General features: G+C 48.3%; 1 long non-coding RNA gene across 1 annotated transcript; it reads right to left on the reverse strand.

Moving 5' to 3' along the window:
* Positions 1–1196: 1196 nt before the first annotated feature.
* On the reverse strand, positions 1197–4222 carry LOC113881979. Its single transcript, XR_003508239.1, has 3 exons — positions 4141–4222; positions 3839–4019; positions 1197–1237 (listed from the first exon to the last, which is right to left on the reverse strand). It is a non-coding gene; the product is annotated as an uncharacterized LOC113881979 (long non-coding RNA).
* Positions 4223–9722: the final 5500 nt, after the last annotated feature.

Raw genomic sequence — 9722 nt, forward strand, 5'->3', positions numbered from 1 at the left:
CCTGAGAAAGCTTTCCAGCCTCTAATGGAAAGTAACCTCGCAGTAACCACTGGGATTCTTTGCCCAGTACAACTTCCTTGTTCCCGATCACTTATGCCTATAAAAGTCTTTTATTTTGTGCAACTCCTCAGAGTTTCTAACTGCTAAGTTGGATGCTGCCTGATTCATAAATCTTTAAATAAAGGCACTAAGATTTTAAAATTTTAGTCAGTTGAATTTTATTTTATTTTAATAGGGCGTTTAGCTTATTTTGGAGAAGGCAATGGCACCCCACTCCAGTACTCTTGCCTGGAAAATCCCATGGATGGAGGAGCCTTGTAGGCTGCGGTCCATGGGGTCGCTAAGAGTCGGACACAACTGAGAGACTTCACTTTCATTTTTCAAATGGCAACCCACTCCAGTGTTCTTGCCTGGAGAATCCCAGGGGCAGGGGAATCTGGTGGGCTGCCATCTGTGGGGTCGCACAGAGTCGGACACGACTGAAGTGACTTAGCAGCGGCATAGCTTATTTTAAGATTATATTTGGCTTTTAAGAGATTGTTATAGATTCAATCGAGCTTACTATGAACGATGTCGGATACAGGATCTCCGAAGAAGATTTAGCTTCAGGACCAGGGACCAGGATTGATCACTCAAGAGCGTTTGTGTAGCAGAGTGTTATGACAGTGGGAAAAGGTCAGAGAAAGCTTCTGACATGGACAGCAGAAGGGGGTGGGGAGTGCCCCCCTTGCTAGTGTTAGCAAGGGAGGTATATACTTTTTAAATTAGTTACTACAATAAATCAAAAGAATGTCTCAAGTGTGTGAAAGTTTTACCAGACCCACTCCCACAATTAACATTTTAGGATAACAGGACTAGAATTTAACAGAAAGATCCTACCAGACCCATTCCCATAATATACATTCTAAGATATCAGGATTAATCAGAAGGTTTTCAGGAAGGAGAAACTGTCCTCAAGCAGGATACATTGTTGTTATATAATCCCTAGTACAGAGTTTAAGTGGCTCAGATGGCAAAGCATCTCCCTACAATGTGGGAGACCCCGGCTGGATCCCTGGCTTGGGAAGATCCCCTGGAGAAGGAAATGGCAACCCACTCCAGTACTCTTGCCTGAAATATCCCATGGACAGAGGAGCCTGGTAGGCTACAGTCCATAGGGTTGCAAAGAGTCAGGCATGACTGAGCAGCTTCACTTTCACAGAGTTTAAACTGAGTTGTGTAATCATCAGTTCTGGGCCTAAAGAAAGAAAGAAAAACAAATGTTTTAAGTGACTAAGACTAAGGAATGTAGAGAAAAAAGATGTTTGTCCTTTCCTCCTCCTTGAGAACTCCAGACCCTTCTCTCCTCAGCTTCTCCTGGGCTTCTTATCAACCTGCCTAGGAATTGACTCTCTCACTTTGAGTACCTCTTCAGCCTGTGAGCTCCATGAGAACATCGGGCCAGAAAGATAAAAGACCTTGAGTAAATGTTATGATGACTGAATAACTGTACAGATAAAATGACTAAACAGAGCCCATGTGAAGGTTACATTCACTGAAGATTAGCCTTTTCTTCCTCCTCCCTCCCTCTTTCCAGAACAGAAGTTCAAGGGACCTTATATCACCCTCACCTCATATGGAACTCCAGTGGTCTGGGTGAGTTTTATCTTTTCTCTATTTGTACACTGGAAGACATTTCATGACTGTACCCCTCAAAACTGAGAAAATTACTGCTTGAGGGGCAGGGACCCTCCATGTTGTCTAAGTCAAAAGAGAACAATATGTGAACACAGAATATTGGGATGACTTGGTCCCCTGGGCAGCTGGAAGGAGGGAGACAAAGGCAGAGGGGTGTTGTTTCCACCTCCCTCCTCCCAACATGACACATTTGTCCCTCTTTTTACTTAATCAATCTGATTCTGATTATCTGGAGATTGACATGTCTGCTGGTAGATGGTGTGGTCTTAGGTCACAGCATTAAAGGCCACCAGCCATCAGTTCTGAGCTGTTTGCAAGACCTAGGACAAGTCTTCAGCGTCTTAGATCTGCTGTTTTATCCCTGAGCATTGATAGCGGTACCACCTATGTGAGGGTCCAGAGGCAGAGGCATCGGCACTTGGGATTGGTCACTGGGAAAGGCTGCAGCCCTGTGAAGGCTGCCCCTAGAATCCCACCTGGAACACGAGTGGTACGTGGAATATCTGGATGAAGCAGTGAGGATGTCAGTGAGAGACACTCAGTTGGTGCCAGGACAGCATTGAATTAGAGCACTGGGCTTTTCTCCACTCACTTCCAGAGGGTCAGGCCCTATTGCCACTGGCTACATACCCTGAGTGATAACCATCTCCTGGGAACTCCAAGTCACAGCCTGATGGCTGGGCCTCCAGAGGGCTGAAGGATGTGTCAGGAGCGGTTTGCCCACAGATGCTGGGCACTCCAGGGCTCTGACAGGGGCTGGTGAGGCTGGCATGGCAGGGCCCCACAGCACAGAGTATCGGGGTGCCTGGTTGGGGTTGCCATCATCTAGGGCCATAGCACCATGAAGGCCCCTGGTAATTTCTGAGCTCAGAAGTTAAAGCAAGGTTGAGCCTGATTAGTACTTGGTTGCAAGACCAGCTGGAAAGACCAGGTGCTGTGGACTTTCCCGCTTGTCTCTCCTTTCATCTCTCTCACCCTTGTCCACCACCCCCTCCGCTGGCACAGATGGGCTCTCCTTTGGCCATTGGGAGGTGCACCTATTGTTGAGTCTTGGCCTGGGTGGGTGCTGTGGGGAGTTCTGACAATGGGCAGCACAGTTGTGCTGGCATCCTCTGTGCTTGCTGGCCGCTCTGGGTTGGTGGGCAGGTTGAGTGCCTACAGGAAGGCAGTACTTTATGCCATGGAACTGTCTGCATAAAATGGTTCTAATGGTGACATTGGACCTCTGTGTATTTTCCACATTAAAAAAACTGTAGCATGTCTGTGTGTGTGCGTGTGTGTGCGTGTGTTAAAGACTTAGGAAAATTCTGAAGTCAAACAAAAAATTGGATCACATGATAAAATATGAATAAGCTTCAAAAACATGACACTGTGTAAGAAACTGGACCTAAATGGCCACAGTTGTACAAACCCATGTGCTTGAAATACACAGAATAGGTGATTCCATGAGGATGAAAGAGTGAGGAATGTGGAATTTAAAGTGACTGATTAAGGAACACTAGATGTCTTTGTAGGGAGATAAAATATAAAATATTCTGGATCAGATAGTGATGATGGCTACACAACTATATAAATAGGCAATCACTAAAATATAGTGCTCAAAGGAGAATTTTTGGGTATATGATATATATCTCAACTTAAAATGATTAATTTGATTTTTTTTTCAAAAATAACAAAACGCACATATTATCCTCAGTGCTTTATGTGGTTCTCACTCTAAGCTCTGTAGACATAAACGAAGGTGCCTGTGTCTGTGTGTGCATGCTCAGTCATGTTTGACTTGTTGTGACCCCATGGCCTGCAGAAGGCCATGCTCCTCTGTTCATGGAATTTTCCAGGCAAGAATACTGGAGTTGGTGGCCGTTTCCTACTCCAGGATATTTTCCCGATCCTTCACTGTTTCTTCAGAATTTGTCTCCAGAGCAAGGAGTCAGCCAGCACCACTCGCCTAGGCTGAGACTCAGGGCACACACAGGAGTGGGGACGCACTCTGGAGGGAAAGAGGGAAAGTGTGTCCTGCTCAGAGCGTGTAATGTGGGGAAGCCGGAGGCAGGCTGGCAGGAAGAGGGCCGTCCCAGGTGACTGCTTAGATGAGATTTGGCTTCCCCCATTTGGTACTAAATTGAAAGGAAGAAAAATAAGGAAGGTGACAGTCACTGACCACGCACTGAATCCTGGAGCCCATTGCTGCAGGGGCTGGGGTCTGGTTTTCCAGGTCGGTTGCTGCAGGGCAGGGCCTCGTGGCTGGAAGGAGAGGTTCCCCAACTTCTCAGTGTGTTAAGACAGTTCTTCATTTCAACATCCTTCTCTGGTGGTCTTCAATTGGATACTCTGTGGATAAACTTAAAACAGTGTTTCTTAAATTAACTTCAAACAAAGGTAATAATTACGTTATTGTTGAGTAACAATGATAATGGTGATTTTCATTATAATTAATGTCAAGATTTCTCATTGAACACCCACATTACAGTACAGATAGTAACAAAAATCCCCAACAACCTGTCGGGCCATCTGGTCGACCTCGCCACAGCGGCCACCAATCTGTTGGCTTTGTGATCCTCACACAGATGTATCCGTGTCTCACACCCCTGAAACACAGCGCCTCCACACGGACACCATCCTTTCTACTTCCGAGCCCGAGGAGAACAGAAGGGACTCCTGGCGCTCCTCGAATAGAGGCAGCCGGACCCGCAGGAAATCCGTCTGCTGAGTCCTGAGCACGTCAGCGGGAACCGTGGCCGCCTGGGAGCAGCCTCAGCGCCGGGAAGGCAGCGGGACGACCGTTCCCCCAAGGTGGCAAGGAAGCGCTTCCGGGCGCCCTTTGGGGAGGAGGACTGGCGGCCCGTGGTCCCTTCCGGTGCCTCCTGTTCTGGACACCAGGGCCGGCCGTCTCCGGGGAGAGGACACACGTTTGTGAATCGGGACTATCGGGGTCCATGGGGGAGGCTGGGAAGACTGGACATGTCTGCGTGCGTCCGTGTGGTCCGCACCTCCGGGCGAGTGGGAAACATGGAGAAGGTGTAACCCCGCGGACGCCGGCGCCGTGACCTTTCCTGCTCGCGCTCAGCTGCCCCGGCGGTGCCCGCGGGCAGAAGGGGCCTCGCGGCGCTCTGGTCCACCCGGCCGGGCAGCGACACCGACCGCCGCCGCCCGCCCAGGCCGCGGCCCTGCAGCTCGAATCTCCGGCGACAGCAGGCTCTTCCCGGGTCTCATGGCACCGGGAGCGTTGCCGCTGTCACCCCCGGCCTCTGGAGCTCTGCCCCGGGCTCGGCGGCCGAACCTTCGCGGGAGTCGCCAACGTTCCCCGGGAAGGGACCGGCTCACGGCGTCCTTTGGGTGGCTCCCGACGGGCGGCGCACACGGCCCCGGGCGGACCCCGACCGCCGGGCCGCCCTGACGCCCCGCTTGTCCCGGGCGTCCGCCTGGGAGTCGGCTCCCGGCCCGGCAGGGCGCGGAGGCCCAGACACCAGACGGGAGGGCGGGAGCTGGAAAGACCTCTCCGGGTAGCTGCGGGAGAAGGCGCGCTCCTCAGAGATTCCCGAGGCTCGAGGCTCGGACCCAGGCGGCCCAGAGGGCAGGCCCTGCTCCCGGGCGGACTTAGGAATTTAGTGAAACTTAGATTGTGTGGACTGTAAAACTGAAACCATGAAAGGACTGGGTAAAAACATATATGAATGATTTTTATTCTGTGGAGTAGAAAGATTGGAATCATGATACAACATTAAAAAAAAAAAAAGTCTCTTCAGAAGCCATCAAATAAATGAATGATAAACAGTCATAAATCCACATTTCATATTCTACACGGAAGGTCCAATGATAGCAACTCAGCGTGGGAGGAACATTTGTGCAAATACTTGTGTACTAAGATTGTTGATATTAGTATCACTCAGTATAAAAACAGAACATTCAGGAAACAGCCATTAAGAGGGATCTGGGAAGGAAATTTGTATCGGTACTGACCTGGAAAGATCTGTATAATGAATTGTTGGATAAAAGTAGCCAAGTTATAGGATTGCCACTGGTGCTAAAAGAAAAATATGTACATTTGTACATTTATCTTTTAAATGAACTAAGATGGAAAGGCAAGTGAATTAGAACAGTTAAAGCAGTTTTATAAAAAGAATACAAGCTTTCCCATAGCTTGGCACCTGGTGCCAGAAAGAAGTGTCTTCAGAAACCAAGACAAGCCACACCGCCTGCTTTTCTGCCCCCTCCTCCTCCTGTAACCTCAAGGCAGGCAGCTGGCATCCTAGCCCCTTAAAGTCACTGCTCCACTCAGACAGACGCAGATCCAAGGAGGGGTTGGCATGACCTTGGCTGTGCAGACTTGGGCTCCTCAGCCTCTTGCCTCATCCTGGGAGCCCCCAGCCAGTCAGTCATCACCCCAGACTTCCCCACCAGAGGCTACTGGCCCCACTCTGCAGGGGGCAGCCCTTGTCTCTATGAGCTCTGAGCTGTTTTCCCAAAGGAAGGATTTTCCCTTTGCACCGCAGGTATGAAGCAAGGGGATAACTGACTTTTTGCACCTGGACCCATCGTACACTTTGTCCTCACATCTGGCCCCTATTATCCCCATGAGGGTAAAAGAAGACCATTCCCTTTATATAGGAGGTGTGAGTCAATGGGACTCCTGAGCTTTTACATCTGGACCTTTCATGCACATTTGGTATGCACTCAGCTCCTGAAGACACAAGACAGAGACAGGGTTAGGCCTCTTAGTGTGTGGTGTGGCCATTGATTTCATGAAATATCCAGGGTCTCTAAGCAACACCAGGGTGGTAAGAATAAAGAAGCAGCATGCAATCATTCAAGCCACACACACAGACACACACACAGGAGAGGCTATAGAATCCACCTGATCTTAAGGGAAAATGCAACTCTGGAATCAACCATGTCAATGTGTCTTGCAGAAGTAAGATCATCTAAATGACTTGATTCTTTAATAAATTTTCAATTATCAATAAATATTTGTTGTCCTTGTGTTTATTCTGAGATTACTGAGAGTAACATGGCCAGTTTTACATTTACTTTAAAAATATTTATTTCATGGGGCAAAATTTAATAAAACTTTACCTTTCTTCAAGCAAAACTCCATCATACAGTATTTTAAAAAATACTACTTTCCAGAGCGAGAGCTGGCAAGTTTTTCTAAAGAGCAGATAGTAAATATTTTAGACTGTCATATGACCTCTGCTGCATCTACTCAATTCTGTTATTGCAGCAGGAAAGCAGTCTTAGATATCTTTATAGACACTGAAATTTGGCAGTCATATAATTCATAGGTCTCAAAAAACTTTATAACATTTTAAATAATAAAAACCATTCTCAGCTTGTAGGTCCAACCAGCACAGGTTGTGGTAGAATTTGACCCAGGGGATGGAGGATGCTATGGCCTGATCTATAAAACCACAGTGGAACTGTGAGAGGAAGCATGCTGACTGAAACTGCCCACCCTGTCCAGGAACCACAGTAACCATTTGCATGAGTTGTTTTATGACAGGAGGTCCTGGTAAGGAACACGGAACTAATAAGCCACCACCAACCAAAAGAGTTCGGGAAAGGTCAAAAGGAGACACCACATGTCCGACACCTCCCAGAATCCTCTCTGGCATCCATCTTGGCTGAACAAGGTGTGCACCAGCAGGAAGGACTCTGAGTCAGAATTACTGGCTAAAGACAACCCGAAAACTCCTCCCATCACCATAAAACCACTGTGAGCCGCGGCAGAGCTGTTCTGGGTCCCCTTACCCTGCTGCTCTCCATGCGGGTGCCCTTGCCCAATAAAATCTCTGGCTTTGTCAGACATGTGTCTCCTCAGACAATTCACTTCCGAGTGTTCGACAGGAGCCCAGTTTCGGGCCCTGGAAGGGGTCTCCCTTCCTGCAACAGTACCACCTGATGTGGAACACCCACTTTGTTCTCAGGAATCAGTGACCTGTAAGGATGTGGTTGTGAGCTTCATCCAAAAAGACCAGCCCTGTCTTGTGATGCTGGAGACATCAGTCATCTGTGGGTGAGACTGTCACCATTTAATAGAGAATCACCCAGAGCAGCTTGGCCGGAGTCAACTCTCATTCCCACCCCCCACCTCTTCTAAGGCTCACATTTACCTGAAGGACATTTTCTATTAATAAATTCTATTTTAAACTAGCCCTGAAAGAGAAGACACTTTTCAGACAAGCACAAATGAATAAATTATAAAACTTATTACCATGTTCTCAAGCAGTTTAATATTTCACTATATGGGTTTTTTTCTCTATAAACTAGTAGGTTCCATAAGGGTGAAGGACATCTAAGAAATTACATAGACAAGATCAGACCCCTGGGAAGTCCTAGATATCTGTCTCCTTGAACTGAGAGGTTAGGGCAAAACTTAGCAACTTCCCAAATTTTAGCTTAATACTGAAAATGGATTTTAGTGATATTTCCAATTAAACTTTTCAATGCATCAGTTTAGCAGGGGACCTACCAGAGTGAAATTCATCTTTCTTGTGATAATCCAGTTACTCCACACACAAGATGCCTGTGCCTTGAGGCTGTGCAGTTTAGAAATTGCCCATATTATCAGGGAAAGAGCACACATTTCAAAGCAAACTATGTGTTTAGGGGAGAGTGGGGGCGGGGGATGATGCGGGGGAAGGAACAAGTCCATCTCCCTGGAAGGTAGAGGGATCAGCTCCTGATTCACTGAGTTGGGAGCATCTGTTTTCCACATAGGTTTTCAGAGACGCAGCTGGTGAGGACAGCGGATTGGAGCTGAGCTTGGCTGTCCTTCCACAGAAAGGAGAGCTGAAAATACCAGACTACTGCATGTTGGAGCAGCCTGACAAGGCCACTGCACAGAAACCCCCTCAAAGCCCAACATGCCAGTCAAGGTTGTGGACGAAAAAAAAAGTCCCCACAAAATTACAGCCAGGAGAAGTGTGCTTCTATCTCCCATTTAGATGCAGGAGGGAGGCAGCCCAGGGTTGGTCTGGCAGGGCTGTTCCAGAAAGCTCCACTCCTGTCCTAGGAATACTGTCCTGTCATCCCAGGGGCATTTGCCCCCTCCAGGGTGACATGGAGCAAAATGGAGCTTCCCCTTCTAGGCTGACGTCCCAGCAGCAGACAGCAGGAGAAGGAAGAGCCAGGTTCTCTCCCTAGAAAATAGTCAACAAGTTGCACAAATTGTTTTTCCTAAATCCAGGAAGGACAGCTTTGTCTCACAAGCATCCCAGCTTCAGAGGATGTTGGGAATGTCTGTAGTCTCGGGCAGCTATGTGCCAGTTCAAAACTGAGTGTGCAATCACCCAGGAAAGAAGTGACCAGACTCCTAGGAGCCAAATGGGCTTCTCTGCCATGTTTCCGTCTACCCACGCCCTCCCCAGAGCTGTGCTTAGGAGAGTTTTGTCCTGCAAAGGCATTCCATTCACAGTTTAGGAATGGGCTGAAAATCATAAGTTCTGGTCGTTTTCATTAGATTTGCGGGTAGTCTGGAGTGACTCCTTGCTGAGTCACAGAGTGTCTCTGGCCTGGGGCAGCACTGGGGCAGGCAGTGTTGCGAACAATATAAGGTACCCAGTGGGAGCACCAAGGTGTCAGCAGAGTCTTAACATCACAGGGGAAAGGAAAACACGGGGATACACTTAGGGTCACCCCCCACATAGTGTTGTAGGAAAATAACTACAATTAAAGTAATTACTTCCCTGATGGTTCAGATGGTAAAGAGTCTGAGTCTCCTGCAGTGCAGGAGACCCAGGCTCGATCCCCAGTTGGAGATGTCTGGAGAGGGGGAGTGGCTCCCACTGCAGTATTCTTGCCCAAGAACCCCGGGACAGAGGAGCATGGCAGACTATAGTACATAGCATCGCAGTCAGACCTGACTGAAAGCGACAGCATGTATGCACACACTGACACATGGCAAGAAGACTAGTGAAGACCAGAGACATCAGAAGAACCTAGAACCTTTTGAAGAGCTTCGAGAGTGCTCCATGCCAAGAATGTAAATGGAGAGTACAGGAAGGCACGGACTACAGCTCCCCTAGGCTCCTCTTGTCTGTCTCCCC

The sequence above is a fragment of the Bos indicus x Bos taurus genome, chromosome 23 (assembly GCF_003369695.1).
Source record: "Bos indicus x Bos taurus breed Angus x Brahman F1 hybrid chromosome 23, Bos_hybrid_MaternalHap_v2.0, whole genome shotgun sequence".
NCBI classification, from domain to species: Eukaryota; Metazoa; Chordata; class Mammalia; order Artiodactyla; family Bovidae; genus Bos; species Bos indicus x Bos taurus.